Genomic DNA, 17,554 nt, shown 5'->3' on the forward strand with positions numbered 1-17,554 from the left:
CCCCGCCAATGGTGGAGCAATTAAAATCGGGGATGCACAAGAGGCCAGAATTGGAAGAGCGCAGAGATCTCGGAGGGTTATAGGGCTGTAGGAAGTTACAGAGGTAGGGAGGGGCGAGGTCATGGAGGGATTTGAAAACAACGATGAGAATTTTAAAATCGAGGCGTTGCCAGACCAGGAGCCAGTGTAGGTCAGTGAGCACAGGGGTGATAACTGCTATGTAAACATTTCCTATGGAGATTCCAATGTTAAAATCCCCACACTTACCTGTTACAGTGCCCTGTAACACTTTTAGATGGTGATGCAATTAGCATTTCAATGCTATTTAGTCCATCTACTGTAATGTTGTGTATTGTAAGTTAGAGATTATGGGTCATTCTCTTATCTGTCTGATTTTTTCATGATGTGGAGATGCCGGTGATGGACTGGGGTTGACAATTGTAAACAATTTTACAACACCAAGTTATAGTCCAGCAATTTTATTTTAAATTCACAAGCTTTCGGAGGCTATCTCCTTCACCTGAGGAAGGGGATAGCCTCCGAAAGCTTGTGATTTTTTCATGGTGTTGTTTCTCTCTGTCTTATCTGTTCCACTACTATCTCTCCCTCTCCCTTTTCTTTCCCTTATGTCTCCTTTTCGCTTCTCTTTGTCTTTTCTTCTTTCCTTCCCAATGGGAGGTGGTGGAAAGTAGGGCAAGGTGTGGTTTGGAGAAGAGCAACCAATGGTTGCAGGCTGCATTTGGGGAGGGGGTTTTGGGGAAGATGTAGCTCTCAGCAGCTACTTTCCCACCCCCTTCCCAATCATTCCAGCTTCCCCCACCCCGTGCTCCTGACATGTATCCGACCCCTTTGCCTTCCTGTTGCCCATTCCCCTTCCTACCCCCTCTCACTTCTATCACCATCCCTACCTTTTCCCTTTTTGAGCTATCTGCTCAATCCCTGTATCCTCCCCTCTCCCTTAATCCGCTGTCATTTGCTTTATCTTTAACCCTCCACCCACTCCCTCCACTCCTAAATGTGCGCTCCAAGGGCAGGCAGCAAGATACAAGAAAACCTCTCCTCCTCAACCTATTTCCCTCCTCCTGTCCCTTCCTATCTGTTTCCATCAAAAAGACATTGCTTGCTTTTAAAATGTAACTTTTTCGGATTGTGGACCGGGGTGTGTAGTAGGTGGTGAGGGGTAGAGTGTGGCTAACCTCAACCAATCAGACCATGTCAAGTCGGGATTATCTCTGACATTGGATGTTTTGAACATTTTTAATTCCTTCAAAATAAATGTAATTTCTTATTATTTTTCCATCAATGAATTTAATTGAAAAAACATTCAAAGAGCTAGAAAACGACTACCATCAAGGTGATTCCAATTTAGCACTCAATCATTTCAAGCCCCTATTTTGATTAACAACGATGTTATCCAAACAGTTTCATCCAATCAGCTAGTGTTCTTACTTTCACCATCTAACTACCCAATCAGGCAGGAGTGTGGGGGAAAAGGGCGGTCGGAGCTTGGAGGTCAGGTGATGAAACCTCCCGAAATACGTCCAACAAGAAATGGCAACTCTGTTGCCTTCCTTAGCCCAGCAGTGTTCAGGCCGATTATAACACAACTAATACTGCTTCAGCTGAGATATGCTAACTCAGCACTAAGCACGGATCAAACATGCAACCTTACTGGTTCGTATGGCTTAGTACCAAACTAATTGACTAATGCACTTATCCACTGAGTCAGTGGAGAGCCATTTTATTTTAATTTTGTTTGATTTTAATAAAGAATCTCCGGTTCACGATCATTCTCTCCATCTATTTTGAGAAGTTTCCATCACTGGCATTCATTAAAACATTCTGTCTCCCTACCTGGAAGGAGAAAATCTGATTTAGGTCAGATCCTAGGTTGCTGAGGGAAGTAAGGGTAGAAATTGCAGAGGTGCTGGCCATAATCTTGCAATCCTCCTTAGATACGGGGGTGATGCCAGAGGACTGGAGAATTGCACATGTTACACCCTTGTTCAAAAAAGGGTGGAAGGATAAACCCGGCAACTACAGGCCAGTCAGTTTTAACTTGGTGGTGGGGACGCTTTTAGAAACGATAATCCGGGACAAAATTAATAGTCACTTGGCCAAGTGGATTAATAAAGGAAAGCCAGCACGGATTTGTTAAAGGCAAATCCCTGTTTAACTAACATAATTGAGTTTTTTGATGAGTTAACAGAGAGGGTTGATGAAGGCAAAGCAGTTGATATTGTGTATATGAACTTCCAAAAGGCGTTTGATAAAGTGCCACATAATAGGCTTGTCAGCAAAATTGAAGCCCATGGAATAAAAGGGGCAGTGGCAGCATGGATATGAAATTGGCTAAGCAACAGGAAATAGAGAGTAGTGCTGAACGGTTGTTTCTTGGACTGGAGGAAGGTATATAGTGGTGTTCCCCAGGGGTCTATACTAGTCTGTACTAGGACCCCTGCTTTTTTGATATATGTTAATGACTTAGACTTGGGTGTACAGGTAAAATTTCAAAATTTGCAGATGACACAAAACTTGGAAGTGTAATAAACAGCGAGGAGGATAGTAATAGACTTCAAGAGGACATAGACAGGCTGGTGGAATGGGTGGACACATGGCAGATGAAATTTAACACAGCGAAGTGCAAAGTGATACATTTTGGCGGGAAGAATGAGGAGAGGCAATATAAACTAAACGGTACAATTCTAAAGGGGGTCCAGGAACAGAGAGACCTGTGGGTAGAAGTGCACAAATCTTTGATGATGGCAGGACAGGTTGAGAAAGCTGTTAATAAACCATATGGAATCCTGGGCTTCATAAATAGAGGCATAGAGTACAAAAGCAAGGAAGTTATGTTGAGCCTTTATGAAACACTGGTTCGGCCACAACTGCAATATTGTGTCCAATTCTGGGCACCGCACTTTAGGAAGGATGTGAAGGCCTTAAAGAGAGTGCAGAAAAGATTTACGAGAATGCTTCCAGGGATGAGGGACTTCAGTCATGTGGATAGACTGGAGAAGCTGGGGTTGTTCTTCTTAGAGCAGAGAAGGTTAAGAGGAGTTTTGATAGAAGTGTTCAAAATCATGAAGGGTTTAGACAAAGTAAATAAAGAGAAACCATTCCCATTGGCGGAAGGATCGAGAACCAGAGGACATAGATTTAAGGTGATTGGCAAAAGAACCAAAGGTGACATAAGGAAAAACTTTTTTTACGCAGCGAGTAGTTATGATCTGGAATGCGCTGCCTGAAATGGTGGTGGAAGCAGATTCAATCATAGGTTTCAAAAAGGAATTGGATAAATACTTGAAAGGAAAAAATTTGCAGGGCTATGGGGAAAGAGCAGGGAATGGGACTAACAGGATTGCTCTTACATAAGAACATAAGAAATAGGAGCAGGAGTAGGCCATACGGCCCCTCGAGCCTGCTCTGCCATTCAATCAGATCATGGCTGATCTTCAATCTCAACCCCACTTTCCCACTTTCACAATCTTAGCCTTGAATATATTCAATGACTCAGCATCCACAGCCCTCAGGGGTAGAGAATTCTAAAGATTCACAATCTGAGTGAAGAAATTCCTCCTCAGCTCAGTCTTAAAATGGCCGACCCCTTATCCTGAGACTATGCCCCCTATTTCTAGACTCTCCAGCCAGGGGAAACAACCTCTCAACATCTACCCTGTCAAGCCCCCTCAGAATCTTACATGTTTCAATGAGATCACTCTCATTCTTCTAAACTCCAGACAGTATAGGCCCATTCTACTCAATCACTCCTCATAGAGCAACCCTCTCATCCCAGGAATCAATCTAGTGAACCTTCATTGCACTGCCTCTAAGGCAAGTATATTCTTCCTTAGATAAGGAGATACAAAATTGTACACTGACTTCAGGTGAGGTCTCACCAAAGCCCTGTGCAATTGTAGTAAAACTTCCTTACTTTTGTACTCCAACCTCCTTGCAATAAAGGCCAACATATCATTTGCCTTCCTAATTGCTTGCTGTACCTGCATGCTAACTTTTTGTGTTTCATGTACGAGGATGCCCAAATCCCTCTGAACACCAACATTTAATAGTTTCTCACCATTTGAAAAATATGCTGTTTTTCTATTCTTCCTACCAAAGAGAATAATCTCACATTTTATAGTATAGAATAGAATCATCGAATCGTTACACCACAGAAGGAGGCCATTAGGCCCATTGAGCCTGTGACGGCTCTTTGCAAGTGCACCCAGTTAGTCCCATTCCCCCGCTCTTTCCTCATAGCCCTGCAAATTTTTTCCCTTCAAATATTTATCAAATTCCTTTTTTCCTCACATTATGCTCCGTCTGCCACCTTCTTGCCCACTCACCTAACCTGTTTATATCCCTTTACAGACACTTTTTTTTGTCCTCCTCTCAGTTTACTTTCCCACCTAGCTTCGTATGATCAGCAAACTTGGATTCATTACACTCGGTCCCTTCATCTAAGTTGTTAATATAGATTGTAAATAGCTGAGGCCCAAGCACTGATCCTTGCGGCTCTCCACTAGATACAGCCTGTCAACTTGAAAATGACCCGTTTATTCCTATTTTCTGTTTTCTGTCTGTTAACCAATCCTCTATCCATGCTAATATATTACCCCCAACCCCGTGAGTTTTTATCTTGTGTAACAACCTTTTATGTGGCACCTTATTGAATGCCTTTCGAAAATCCAAATATACTACACCCACTGGTTCCCCTTTATCTACCTGCTAGTTACATCCTCAAAAACCTCTAATAAATTTGTCAATCATGATTTCACTTTCATAAAACCATGTTGACTCTGCCAAATCATATTATGATTTTCTAAGTGCGCTGTTACCACTTCCTTAATAATGGATTCCAGTATTTTCCCGATGACTGAAGTCAGGCTAACTGACCTGTAGTTCCCTGTTTTCTTTCGCCCTCCTTTCTTGAACAGCGGGGTTATGTTTGCTACCTTCCAATCCGCTGGGACCCATTGTAGAATCTGGGGAATTTTGGACGATCATAACCAATGCATCCACTATCTCTACAGCCACCTCTTTTAGAACCCTAGGATGAAGGGGATTTATTGGTTTTTAGTCCCATTAGTTTCTCCAGTACTTTTTCTCTACTGATCTTAATTACTTTAAGTTCCTCACTCTCATTAGCCCTTAGTTCTCCATTTTTGGAATGCTTTTTGTATCTTCCACTGTGAAGACAGATACAAAATATTTGTTTAACATCTCTGCCATTTCCTTATTCCCCATTATAATTTCTCCTAACTCAGTCTCTAAGGGACCAACGTTTACTTTTGCTACTCTCTTCCTTTTTACATACTTGTAGAAGCTCTTACAATCCATTTTTATATTTCTAGCTAATTTATTTTCATATTCAATTTTCTCCCTTTTTATCAATTTTTTGGCCATCCTTTGCTGGTTTCTAAAACTCCCAATCCTCAGGCTTACTACTCTTCTTCGCAACATTATAGGCCTCTTTTAATCTAATACTATCCTTAACTTCTTTAGTTAGTCATGGATAAATCACTTTTCTCATGGAGTTTTTATTTCTCAATGGAATGTATATTCATTGAGAATATTGAAATATTTCTTTAAATGTTTGCCATTGCTTATCTACCGTCGTACCTTTTAATCTAATTTCCCAATCTACCCTAGCCAACTTGCCCCTCATACCTATGTAATTGGCTTTATTTAAGTTTAAGACTCTTGTTTCGGATTTAAGTACGTCACCCTCAAACTCAATGTGAAATTTTATCATATGATCACTCTTCCCCAGAGGCATGGGCTCGATGGGCCGAATGGCCTCCTTCTGTGCTGTAACTATTCTATGATAAAACCAGAGTTCATATTGTAAATTCTAAAAGACATTGTGCATATTACTCATAATCAAAATTTATGCAGATAATAAGACTACAAAACACGTCTTAAGCAAGATCGGTAAGTAACTCCCAAGTCAGCTGATCAACATTCCCCAGGAGAAACCTGCAATCAGGTACTTACTTTATGCAACAGAAAACAGACATTTAAGGGCATATAGTATACGCCTGTCACTTACAAACATCAATAAACATCAGCTTTTTACTGCATAATTTTTATATCGGCTGAAACTGCAGAGAAAGGGAAAGTCATCCTAACAATGGAACACAAAGAAGAAAGAGCTTGTTTCAAGATTTCCCTTCCTTTAAATTCTTGAAAAATATTCCAACAAGCAATGTGCTGCTCTGTGTTGATCTAGTAATTATTTCTCTGCCTCTGGGATGGCTGATTTTAGTGAGTTTCTGTTTGTCCATCGATCCCCAACCTGCTCCTAGTCAGAGAATGTTTCTTTGTGATAATGTGTTAAGATGATATTGGGCTATGTCCTTATGTTATGCATTGTTTGCTGAAATTTACATTTTATTGAAAGATTTCACAAATGTATACAAATAAAATCGCTTGTCCATCCCATGGGTAAATGTCAGGTATATGACGGAATACCAGTGTAAATGTGAGTATGAATATGACATTTATCACAGTTATCATTTCCAGTACAAACAATGCCTTGCATTAGTGATTTTTATTTAGATAAACTCATTGGAACAAGTTGCAGTATTATAAATAAATACCTTTTGTATGATTGACCAGGCATCTGACACATGTGGAAACCTATTTTCACTTAAGCTGAAATCCACACAAGTAGTTTTTTTTTGTATGATATAGAGTGCACACTCCCAATCTGTAGGCACACACCTCACCTATGTAAGCCCAGGGAGCTTAGGTGCAGATTGCAAGAGCTCAGGCTTGCAGTTTAACAATTAAAACTGTGCACTTACTAGCATATAGCACTGGGAAGCTGCTATTTGAAGAAGAACATGGATTTCTCCTGGCTACTCTTCAGCCCTCCATCAAAGCAGAGTAGATGGTCATTTATCTCAATGCTGGTTGTGGGATTTTGCTGTGTGTAAATTGGTTGCTGCATTTGTCTACATAACAACATTGACTGTATTTCGAAAAAAAAAAGTAATTCCTTAACTGTGAAGCACTTTGGGACATCCTGAAGATGTCTCACGAATTTGATTGAGTTTTTTGAAGGGGTAACCAAGAAGATAGATGAGGGCTGTGCAGTAGACGTGGTCTACATGGACTTCAGCAAAGCCTTTGACAAGGTACCGCATGGTAGATTGTTACATAAGGTTAAATCTCATGGGATCCAAGGTGAGGTAGCCAATTGGATACAAAATTGGCTTGACGACAGAAGACAGAGGGTGGTTGTCGAGGGTTGTTTTTCAAACTGGATGCCTGTGTCCAGCGGTGTGCCTCAGGGATCGGTGCTGGGTCCGCTGTTATTTGTTATTTATATTAATGATTTGGATGAGAATTTAGGAGGCATGGTTAGTAAGTTTGCAGATGACACCAAGATTGGTGGCATTGTGGACAGTGAAGAAGGTTATCTAGGATTGCAACGGGATCTTGATAAATTGGGCCAGTGGGCCGATGAATGGCAGATGGAGTTTAATTTAGATAAATGTGAGGTGATGCATTTTGGTAGATCGAATCGGGCCAGGACCTACTCCGTTAATGGTAGGGCGTTGGGGAGAGTTATAGAACAAAGAGATCTAGGAGTACAGATTCATAGCTCCTTGAAAGTGGAGTCACAGGTGGATAGGGTGGTGAAGAAGGCATTCAGCATGCTTGGTTTCATTGGTCAGAACATTGAATGCAGGAGTTGGGATGTCTTGTTGAAGTTGTACAGGGCATTGGTGAGGCCACACTTGGAGTACTGTGTACAGTTCTGGTCACCCTATTATAGAAAGGATATTATTAAACTAGAAAGAGTGCAGAAAAGATTTACTAGGATGCTACCGGGACTTGATGGTTTGACTTACAGGGAGAGGTTAGACAGACTGGGACTTTATTCCCTGGAGAGTAGGAGGTTAAGGGGTGATCTTATAGAAGTCTATAAAATAATGAGGGGCATAGATAAGGTCGATAGTCAAAATCTTTTCCCAAAGGTAGGGGAGTCTATAACGAGGGGGCACAGATTTAAGGTGAGAGGGGAGAGATACAAAAGGATCCAGAGGGGCAATTTTTTCACTCAAAGGGTGGTGAGTGTCTGGAACGAGCTGCCAGAGGCAGTAGTAGAGGCGGGTACAATTTTGTCTTTTAAAAAGCATTTGGACAGTTACATGGGGAAGATGGGTATCGAGGGATATGGGCCAAGTGCAGGCAATTGGGACTAGCTTAGTGGTATAAACTGGGCGACATGGACATGTTGGGCCGAAGGGCCTGTTTCCATGTTGTAACTTCTATGATTCTATGATTCTATGATTCTAAGATGTGCTAGGTGCCAAATGAATGCAAGTTTGTTCCTTCATACAGAAAAGGCATGGTCAAGATTTAGGAACAGTGAGGCGATTTTCAAGTAGCGCCCAAAATGGACACAAGGCTCTTCAACATACCGACATTGAGCTGAGGGCACCAAGTGGGACCTCGCTGCAGGTTGCCAGTTCTAGAAGGGCAGGCAATTTTCTGTCTCCCATGCTGAATGAGTCAGAAAAGTCAGGTCTGGGAAGCTGGGGAGGGTCCTTGAACAGGCCGGTTGCAGGTCGAAGAACCAAAGGAGTGCTCCCTGTGGGTCCACCAAAAAGAAAATAAAAAATTTCCTGGGCTGTTTTTTAAGCACCTCTGGATAAGCCACTCAACATCTGGTACAACTGGGTGAAGCGTGCACATGACAATCGCAATCGGGATCCAACAACTGGCGTAGGATCCTGATTTTCATATTTAAGCAGCCTTTCCCCTGTTTCAGGCGGGCAGATTGCTTGCCCATTTACAAGCCCATCTGAAGATTGCATCAGATGGCCCTGGGGCATCCAGGCTGAGGTGCTCCCCCATCCTGATTTTCAATTGCTTGCCACCCATTTTCCAGACAAGAAATAAGTGGCCGGCAGTTGAAAATTATCCCAAGTATATCTCATTCGCCTCTATATATGTGCTTTCAGATAGGGCAAATCATTCAGACTTAAAGGTGACTATTTTAAACCTCAAGAACAGGTGGATTGGTGGCAGGAAGGAGTTAAAAATAGCTGTTTTTTTGGGTCGCAACCGCAAAATTTTCAGACTTTACATTGCCAGTGGGAAGCCTGTAGTTTTACACGCCAACGTAAAACCCGGAAATAAAGCGGGATTGTGGTCGCGACCCAAAAAACAACTATTTTCAACTCCCAACCGCCCCCAACCCACCCGTTCTTGGGGTTTAAAATCACCCCCAAAGTGTCAGTTTTAGACAGTACACTTCATGGAGTCCAAACTATCATTCCCACATAACAAATGCATGAATCTCAAATTATACAAAGTAAAACACTATACCTATATTACAGCAACAGGAGGAGACTGGATTTATGAATAGGAAACCTAGGAGGATGATAAATTATTGATTAAAAGGGTAATTCTACAGACTTGCACTTTGCTAGCTGGGACCACATAGCATGACTTTGGGTCCATAATCCCCAGTATTTTCCAATCTTTTAATTTTGTGAAATGATCCCATATCAGTCCTGCTACTTTGAATTCCGTATTCAGATGTGAGTCCCGTCTCTCTCCAATTCCCCTTGCAGTTTATTATATACTCAGCTACCATTGTTTTAATTGCCTCCTGTTTCCTTAGTTGTCTTTGCATCACTGGTGATTATTTTTTGCTTACCATGGTGAAGGGCATCAGAGCTGGAGAATGGAATGTTTTTCTTCTTTTGGCAACCAATGACAGAAGCACTCCCAGGTCAGATGCAAAGTAAAGCTCTGAACAACTGCTTCTGATTACCCTATTATGCTGCTGCGTCTGTCGCTATGAGCAACTGTATTAATGGCAGCAGGAAAATCAAAAATCAAACTGTGCACCTAATGCCAACAGGAATGCCAAGCCTCAAACGATTTAAAAACATATCATTAAATTGGAACAATACTGTGAAGGAAAGTATTTTATAGTAAACTCCTTCCTGCATGTAGCTTGGACGAAGAGAAAATATTCCCTAACCCACAGGGAGAAAGCACACATTTTGTTCAGTCGTCTTGACAGTGGAGCAACTCTCTTCTGGCCCTAAGATCCAATGTGGCAAGTCTCCAGCATGCCACCAGCAAGTGAATGGAATGTGTGACTCCTCCTCACAAACGGTAGTAATTGAATGAACTTGTGAGAGAGTTAAAAAAAAACTGTCTTTGAAGAATTGAAAGAAGAAGATTTTCATTGTCAAATTAAAGGACTTGGAAGAGCTCAAGAAGCAGTAATTCAACCTCTGTACTGAGAGGAGTGAAGGTTTTGTGCATTAAGGGCTGAGTGAAAACATCAGCAGAACTACCGCTTAGCTTGGGTGGATCCATAGGCAGCAATTTTAATCATACACAATCCTTCCAGATCCCACCCCCTCCACAGCCACTGGTAATTGCATTTCTACGGAGGTCCAGAGACATGCTCCTCCAGAAAATTTTGAATTCTTGCATTTAAAATGGTGTATATGATTAATTTTGAATGCATTTAACAAATAGATTTTTAATCTAAAAAAAATTATAGGAAAAATAAGGGTTGAATGATGAGTGTAGGAGGCATAGATATGGAAAAGAAAGAGTGGAGAGAGAGTGGGGGTGAGAAAGAGAATCACTGGATTGATGTCAGGGAAAGTTAGTGAATGAGCAAAGACAGCACAGATAAAGTGCATTGAGATGAAAACTGGATTGCCATGAACTTGTGTTTGGTGAAAGACCATATAATACAATTTGTTTAGAAGTGCAATGTGCTACATTCTGTCAAAGGCTTTGGAGATGTCCAAGATGATGATAAATTGGTTCAAGAGCAGAGGTGTGTAATTTAGGCAAAATAAGATCCTCAATGGAACAGCCATACTGGGAATCATGGATTAGGCCAGAGATTTCAGGGGGATGAATAACTCTGAGAGTTATCAGCAACATCCACAGCTTTAGAAAATACAAATGGAAAGACAGTAGGGTAAAGAGTAAGAAGGGTCAAGACAAGAACGTTTTCAAGGATAAGAAAAGGTGGAGTGGGAGTAAGCAAGATTGAATAGATGACACAGGACAATGAGATAAGCTCAAATGCACACATCTTGAGGATGAAGAGAGATGACATGAGGACCAAAGCTTTTATCGGAATCCAGAGCATAGAAAATTCAACAGCCGTGGCAGGAATAAACCTGATGTCAGACATAGTGGTAGAGCAAAACAGAGAAATGGAGGGAAATACATTGCCAAAGATCATCGAACTTAGAATTGTGAGAGAAAATTGAGGCAAAAAAATTAGCTTTTTCATGGGGGAACTGGTAGGTGATGTGGGGTTACACTATATGATTTAGCAGAGCTTCGCGCATCGATAGTGCGTAACGGAGCACTCGTCGGGAATTTGGTCTTGCCGATCAGCACACCTCATTGATGACCTTTATGATGTTGCGCGTGAAGGTCCAACATGCCTACCATGAGCCCAATATGCTCTACATCCCGCAATGAAGTTGGCCAGTAACATCCTGGGAGCCTGCGCTCAAATATGTAGGCAAGGTTCATTAATGCTACCCAAATTATTTAAATTAGGAAATCTCCCATAAAGCAACTGGAGTGCTGCTTCAGCTCTCGTCACTGAACGGCCATTAACAATCCAAATTTCCCTAGTGGTCCTGACCTTGTAGTAGGCTCACCCAGCTTACTAGAATGTCAAGCATAAATATGGAGGTACAGCAACCACCTACCTATTACTGGTAGTTGAAGTCCCACCTTTGCAAAGTCTGTCCACTCTCAGCCCACTGTGCTTTAGTTGCCGAGAGCAACGCTTTAATATTGTTAATGAGCTGACTTTGCATTATGGAGTGAAGTCCTCTCATTCAGCCACAATTCAGTGCCTGGGGAACAACAGTCCTGCCGATGTGCAGCTGTGATCGCATTATTGGCCCCAACATCAACATCTCTATGGCATTTCTGCATCATGGCTCATTGCAGTGCTATGTTTTACTTTGGTAGGTGACAATTTCACAACTAAATAGTTCACTTGTTGAATAGATCTTGAAGATTGCTTACTTTCACCTCGTGAACTGCTTTTACAAGTATTAAAATATCAATAATCAATCTATGCTTTTATTGTTATAGAAAAGAAAAATTACAATTTGAAATACACTGGGCTAGAAATTGGGCCGTGTAGTGCTCGTTGTTTCGGCGCTGCATGGCCTCCTGAAGTGCCAAGATGGCGTCTTGGCTGCGCATGCATGTTTCTAGTGTGACGTGCGCCGGACGCCATCTTGGTATAGGTATTAACGCATGCGCAAATACCGAACACCGGCTGCATGTAAAGTAAGGAGAAAATGAATACAATCAGTGTGCAACACTGATTTAACGTGGTAGACACCATTTTGGGACTTAACACTCACCTCAATGCACAGTCTCAACACCTACCATCTGAACGTAGAGTGCCTGGAAGACCCCCCACCAGCGCTATTTAAAGGGACGATGCAGAATTTACAGGTTAGTGGCTGGATTATTGCTTCTGGCTGCCAATGCATTTGTAACTGTTTTTGGAGGTCTCCTATATTTGAATACTAGGACACGGGGACATAGCCTAACATTTAAAGCCAGGATGTGCAGGAGTGAAATTAGGAAATGCTTCTACACGAAAAGGGTGGGAGAAGTTTGGAACATTCTTCTGCAAATGGCCACTGCTGCTAGCTCAGTTGTGAATTCTAAATCTGAGATTGATAGATTTCTGTGAACCAGAGGTATTAAGGGATATGGGGCTAAGGCGGGTATATGGAGTTAGGTCACAAATGCACCATGATCTTATTGAATGGCGGAACAGGCTCGAGGGGCTAAATGCCACTGCCACTTGCAGTCTCCTGTTATGCGCCACCTCTCCTGCAAGAAAGTGGGATGTGTGTCTGGATGATGTGCCTGTTGTGGTTGAATAGCTGCCAGTGTGTGCGGCCTGTGAGTTGTGGGTGGGCGGATTGCAACAGTGGTAATGTGTAAGGACGAGAGGAAGCATCTGATTGGAAGAGTTGAGTACTGATGGAAAGAGTTTGTTGGTATGTGGGTGATGGGGGGTGTAGTGCGTGGAGCAGTGGATGTGGCTAATGGTGCAGTTAATAGGAGACGCCACTTGACAGTTGACCTCAGTCACCTTGACCACTCATGTCAAAGCGTTGAACTTCTTTCTGCACTGCATCCATATTTGTGGTGGTATGCGCCTGGCATTGACTTTGTGCCCTGCTGCCTCCCACTGCCTTTGGGCATATTTCTGGAGGGCCTCTTGCCCCCCCCCCCAGGCGCGGATATAGGATGTCCCTCCTTCTGTCCATCTCTTGCACCAAGGCCTCTAGTGCATCAACGGAGAACCTTGGTGCACATACTCTCGCAGGCCTGGTATCAACTCAGATCGGCCGATTGGTGAGGACTGGCATGCAGATTGGAGGATGTGGGATTTAGTAGCGCGCAACCTTTATTCAATGTTTTAACATAACTCATCAATTTGTAAACATAGGGACGGGACCTGCATCTATGTTTTACATGTGCGATGTCTGATCTCCATTCAGACTCTGTGCAGACAGCAAGCTGTTATTTTTAGCAAATAACAGGTACCGGCTACCTTTAAGAATCTTTAAGAGATATCCTCCCTTTAAGAGATTGGGGCTCCCCCTGCTGGTGGAAAGTGCACATTTACTTCAATCATTGTGGAAGGCTGAGATTTCAACGCTGCTTGACGGTGAGTCCTGAGACCGGACGAAGCTCTTGTCCTGCTTGCGCAGGGGCCATTGAGCGTGGGTTAATAGTGAATCACGCAGCCCACACCCAATAATAGGCCTTATCAAATTTTTTTTCCCCCACTCTCCCTTGATACAGTACTTTTTTAATCATATTTTTCAGATGCAACAGAATCTTAATTAACTCACAAATTTATTATTTTTTCACTGCTTTTCAACACTGATGGTCACCAAATGTTTTTTTGCTGTTGAGCATATTCAAGGATTAGACAGAGCATTTCATTTCTTGTGGTCAGTGCAGGGTTTGCTACTGATCAATTTCAGTGAATCATTTTCAGTGCATGAATAAATTACAAATAAATAATGATTTAGTGCCAGTCGATAGAATATTTTGCCGTTGCTAAATTTGTTCTTGTGTGAAATGTCTGTCTATTTCTGAACAACAGTTCATTATAGGCATTTTAACATGTTGCTTGTGTAGTCCAGATTATGGGAGACCAGGGGGGGAATTTTAACCCCCAAGAACGGGTGGGTTGGGGACGGGCGGGCAGTTAAAATTCTAAGAAATCGGAGCAGGACCGCATCCTGGCTCCAACCTGTCCACTTCTGGGTTTGACCCAGACGCATTTGGACGCGTGCGCACTCCTGACTCCCGGCAGTCCCGCTGGCACTTAAGGCAAGATAGAGTGAGAGAGGGAGTAATGTACACCACAGGATGTGGGTGAATCAGTAACTGTACTCACTTTTCCTGACCTGGTTAGGTCATTAAAGCGCTTTCTGCATTGTACACATGACTTGCTACCGTGCTCCTGCTGCCCAGCTTATCTGCCACCTCGAGCCACGCCTTCTTGGTGGCAGAAGCAGTGCGCTTGCTCCAGTCAGCCAGGTATAGTATCTCCCTCCTGCTCCTGACACCAGCCAGTAGCAACTCAAGAGAAAACGTGGTGCTGCCTTACACCCGTGATGCTGCATTTTTGGATTTTTCTCCTTTCTCTTCAAAATCCATGGTTGTAATGGCCCTTTAAATACTCCAGTTCCCAGCACGTCACTTGAGTGCGCAGTACGCCCGCTGCGCAGCTTGGAGACACGAAACCCGGAAGTAACATTAAGGGCCTTCAATTTAGTCATGATGGCACGAGCAGAAAAGTTTTCCAGGTTTCTCACATGACTGCTCACCCATCCACTGACTTCCTGCCGCCATGTTAAAATCATGCCCCAGTACTCCCACTTTCACACTGTTAAATCCAGCTCACTTATCCCATTGGCAGAATCGTAGATCCCTGAAAAAGTGCATCTATAATTCTGCTGCTGGAATGAGACAGCTGGACTTAACATGTAATTGCAGAGAACCGGGCTCCCCAACCTAAACTAAACAAGTGCCAATATATAAGTGCCTTGTGGTGTATAATAGTAATACTTGTACAGATACCACAGATTTTTATTGTGTTTACATACAGTGCTGTTCCCAACACAATACCCTTAACTTCCAAGTGTAGCTTTACACTGAGGGAGAATTGTAATTATTTGATTTTTATAAAGTTACTTACATGTGGTAGTAATAGAATGATCAATGAAGGGAGTTGTGCAATAAACAATTTGTTCCAACAGGAAAAATACCTTAATAATACATTCACAACTTGATTACTCATAGATTTAGTGCTCCCAGGGCAGAGTTTCACACAAGGAAAGCACATATTGGGAATTCGATTGAAGTGGTCAGTGCATCCCACCCAATCTTTTGTCGATTAATTTTAATGGATGGAAAATTGTGCTGGCCACACTGACCTCCTTTTCCATAAAGTTATGTGCTGAAAATGCTGATTTGTCAAATCTAGCCCGTAAATTAGTATTTATGTCCTTCATTTGTGGATTGATCCCTGTACGGCATTAAAACAGTGAGCATCATTGACGCTGCTTATTTAAGAAGTCATTTTCTGACTTACCCTCCCGGCACAGAGCAATAAAGTGCATAATCAGAATATTGGGCTTGGGAGAGAGTGTGTCTGTTACACAGTCCACCCAATTTTCCATCCATAAAAGATGCGGCTGTGTAGCCTTTGTACCCGATATTCCATCAGGTGTACCTGTCATGTGCTGTTCAGTACCGGGAGTTCATAAGCAGGAAATGGGCCAAGAAATTATTCTGGACCCATTTTCGGGCCCAGACTTGGTGCTGCACGACTAGCGTGCATCTGAAAAGAGAGGCCAGAGGATCGATGGAAATGGGTCCTTGAGCCTCATCAATCTCGGGTCACACCTCCACAGGCAACTTGCAGCGGCCCTCAGGTAAGTCCCGGAATGGGGAATTGGAGAGGACTACGGTGGGGTGGGGCAGTGGCAATTGTAACTCCTGTGGAGGTCAAAGGAGCACTCCTGCTCCTCCTGGCTCCATGGGAAAGGGTTTTTTGATTAAAAGTATCACTTCCCTGGAGTTGGCAGCCATTGGGTCTGCTGAAGAAACCTGAGTGAGGCAGGCCCAATGCCTGCCCTGCTCCTCACCGACAGGCATTAGGCCTCTAACTTACATATTTAAGGCACCTAACCCCTGCTTTAGGCTTCCGCCAGGGACACCTTAAGAAAAGCTCCCAAATTTAGCGGTGGAACCAATGCCTACGCAGATTGGATGTAAGCTGTCCCACTGCCAAATTGCTATGTTTTGTGTCCACTCTACACCCAAAAAGGGTAGAAATACCAATTTTTACCCCATGATCACTTTAGAGTGTTAGATCTGCACTGTGCAGACATAAGCTGACCCGAAGTATACTGCTGGCTGCATTTTGCATTCAGCCAGTGAGGAAAGAGCTTTGTGTATATATGTTTGCAGTTCCTGGTTAGTGAAATTTAAATTTTTGATATTAGGAGCGTGTAATGCGAGTGTGTGTGCTCTAAAATGATTCAAAAGTAATTTTATAAAGTGACCAGATGCTTCAATGGATCATTGAGCCCCTTTAAAATCTGATTTTGCAACAGGCTGAAATTGCACTACGTGAGTGAAGCCCAGACAGTGAGAGATTGCCTATTGGAGGTGGGCTCACACCTTCTGGCTTTAGGACACACTTCTTGACTTCTGAATGATACTGACACGGTTAAGTTGATGTGCATCTGAAAGTGCTTAGCATCAACATGAATGTGATAATAAGACACTGTTTTCAGAACTCTATAATCAATGTAAGGGGTGTACACCCCATCAGGATGTGTTTATATTTTTCTAGGAATGTTACTGACAGGTGTTGGCCATTAAATTAAATTTCACTCAAGTGAAAAATCAATCCAGGAATGAATTATCACATGCCTTGGCAATGAAATTAAATGGGTTGATTTTCCATTAGTGGCCTCCTGGCACAGAGCCTCTCCCGCCAGGACTGCATATTGGGAAATTGTGTGCATGCACATAGCCCACAGTTTTCTGCCCATTGCATGCAAGCAGTTTCTTGATATGTATTCCTGAAGGGCAAGGCTTTATGTCAGGAACACACAAGCTAATAATTTGCTCTAAAATATCTGATTTTGAACATGTTTTCACCTTTTCTGTACTTTGAAGTTCTTTTCATGGCTCTTAAGTAGCGCGCCAGTGTGTATTTGATTTGTATATTAATTTTAAAACAATTAAATGTTGTTTAATTAAAGAATGTATAGAATGAAGAAATCCCATTTGACCCAACAAGCTTGTTTTCCCCACAAACAGTACAACTTGCCCTTTCATAGACTCTGCTCAACCCACTCAGTCTCCTAAGCATGGCAACTATTCCGAGATAAATCTTCAATAAAATTTCTGTGAAATTCCCGCCTGACTCTCTAGGATATTCAAGCAAGACTTCAGAATGTTAATT

Source organism: Heptranchias perlo, chromosome 3, assembly GCF_035084215.1.
Source record: "Heptranchias perlo isolate sHepPer1 chromosome 3, sHepPer1.hap1, whole genome shotgun sequence".
NCBI lineage: Eukaryota > Metazoa > Chordata > Chondrichthyes > Hexanchiformes > Hexanchidae > Heptranchias > Heptranchias perlo.